At 33.5% G+C, this 2673-nt stretch overlaps 1 long non-coding RNA gene across 1 annotated transcript; it reads left to right on the forward strand.

Moving 5' to 3' along the window:
- The first annotated feature begins 310 nt into the window (after positions 1-310).
- Positions 311-2599, forward strand: LOC134748205 (uncharacterized). Its single transcript, XR_010128399.1, has 2 exons — positions 311-586; positions 2398-2599. It is a non-coding gene; the product is annotated as an uncharacterized LOC134748205 (long non-coding RNA).
- The last annotated feature ends 74 nt before the right edge of the window (positions 2600-2673 follow it).

Genomic DNA, 2673 nt, shown 5'->3' on the forward strand with positions numbered 1-2673 from the left:
GGATAATTTATTTTTATCTATCTTATCAGTAAACATACAACTACTAACCTACACTAATTAAGTATGCATTAGCCGATTAAAAAAAATGTCATAGATACGTAAAAACCTGTTACACTATTTATTATAATAATAATATCAATTGTCTAATATATGTACCTATAGTTTGTCAAAGGACTGTCTCATTTCAAAGTTAGAGAGAATCACATTGGGTTTGACCAACTATAGAATTTATGTACAACCAGATAGATATATAACTTAGCTTAGAGTCAAAAGTTACCTATAATTGAATATTATGTTCAAATGGCTCTTAGCAAGATGGTTCGTTTATTTTTTATTTTTAGTTAGTTATTTCTTATTTCTAAAGGGATCATTTGAAACTAGTTATCGCTGTTACGAATCCAAAACCGGTATTTATCATTAATTTCATCAAGATTTTAAGTGTAATTATAACCTGCTATACTTATATGCTATGTTATTACAGACAAAGTGCTGCAGTTCCCGTTCTTCATACTATCCACTGACTACGACAACTATGCCATCGCATACACCTGCAAGACTTTCAAGAAGAAGCCGAGAACCCATTACGGTACCTATAGCGCCTTTATTATCCTTTTCTTCTTTGCTTATCTATTGTAAAACATGACCAATCGAATTGGATTTGTTCATGATAAAACCAGACTTTAAGGGTCGTCGGCAAGCTCGGTTCTCAATACAAACGTAGTTCCGCTCTCATTTTAAACCGACTAGCTAGATTGCTCTGATTTTGAGAATTTTGTACTTACAATAGGATAAGGTATATCTATGTCTGAAATTAGTTTATGTAGCTTCAGATACCATAGTTAAAAAAATACAGCGAATTTAAGTTTTTCATACAAAACTTGTTTTTGCTCTATTTCTTTTGTTTTATAAACTAGTTACAGGAGCTATTTAAACTAATTACAGACTAGATAGGCCTCATTTCATTGTATGTGCAAAGTTTCATTACAATCCATTACGTAGTTTTGAAACGAGAGCGGAACTACGTTTGTATGAAAAGGTGCAATTCGGCCGAGCTTGCTGGAGACTCCTCGACTCATCAGTCAGGCTGTCGTATGCGTATTGCATATGTCTACTTTTTTCTATTACATATTTTTTAAAGGGTGCTAAGGGTAACCAAGTGTGAAGTTGTATAAATAGTAAACAATCCAGAATTTGATCTGCAATATACTCCAAGTTATCTGGGGGCACGGTAGTGCCCCCGCCAAGTCGAGCAAAACATAGAGGCACGGCCGTACCATCCTTTTCTCGAGGCCACTCAGGCCATTTTCAACGTTCTGTAATTTTGTGATAGGTAAAGCTAGAACCCTGAATTTTCGGTGACGTATAGAGCATAACATTATTTAGATATATCCTCAATATAATGTAATTTGAACATGTAGTTTAAGAATTATTGCATGTCAAATATCCTTAGTTTTGTCACTGATACACTCACGATCATCATAATTCTAAGGTACTTCTAGCAGACCCACAAGCTCCAAATTTGAAACGTGATTAGTTTTTAGCGTATTAAGCCAATAAAAACTTAAAAATACTGCAATATCAGTCACGTTTTAAAGATTTAATAACTGCACAAGTAAGTTTGTAATCCTTTATAAATATATGCGATAACAAAGTTACGTTTGCAGTTCCTACAATTAGTAGGTTATGTATAGGTACACAACATTATACGATGTGAGTATGATTGAAGATGTGTATAATTATGATATGTGTATACATAGTATGAGTATGGTATGGGTATTAGTACACGAAAAGAAGGACTGCCTACAAAAAGAGATGAGATCCCATCAAAAACATTACATGTAAATAGATGCAAGTCTCGCAACGCAGTTCTTCTACTACAAAAAAGTTTTGAAATGTAATGTGAAACCAAGTCGGTTATTCTAGTCAGTGCCAGGGAGTGATAATACCGTAACAATATTAGATACCATTATTTTTTTAATACATGTAATGACTTGGCAACACAATGCTTTACTTGTACCTTGTACTCGTATTATGTGTATTGCTCAAACTGCATGTCATTAGGGCCAGCGGCCAGCGTTATGTTGAATTAGTATTTTTTTACATAGTTGACGAATTATCCTTATGTCATTATGTAGCCGTGCGATTGCCAAGTCATTATAAGTATTAAAAAAATAAAGGTATCTAATATTGTTACGGTATTATCACTCCCGGGCACTGACTAGAATAACCGACTTGGTTTCACATTACATTTCAAAACTTTTTTGTAGTAGAAGAACTGCGTTGCGAGACTTGCATCTTTTTACATGTAATGTTTTTGATGGGATAGATTTATTGACGTATTACAGATACAGAGGTAAAAATTTGTAAATATTTATATTAGGTATGTTTTTTTTACAGTTTTCTCCTGGGTCTTATCAAGAAACAAGCAAAAGTTACAAGGGGAATCACTGAAAAAAGTAGAAGATGTTTTGTCAAAATACACGGAGTTGGCCGAGCATAGACAGTCATTTGTTTTCAAAGAACTCTCAGACGCAGAATGTCAGTTCTCGCAAAAATTCGAGACAGATTTTTTTACTAGTAATTTTTGGTAATGTTAAAAAGATTAAGTTAGTTTGCTTTAACGATTAGCATTCAATTATAAACCCTACTAATGTGACTAGACCTTTTCCGATG

The sequence above is a fragment of the Cydia strobilella genome, chromosome 16, assembly GCF_947568885.1.
Source record: "Cydia strobilella chromosome 16, ilCydStro3.1, whole genome shotgun sequence".
NCBI classification, from domain to species: Eukaryota; Metazoa; Arthropoda; class Insecta; order Lepidoptera; family Tortricidae; genus Cydia; species Cydia strobilella.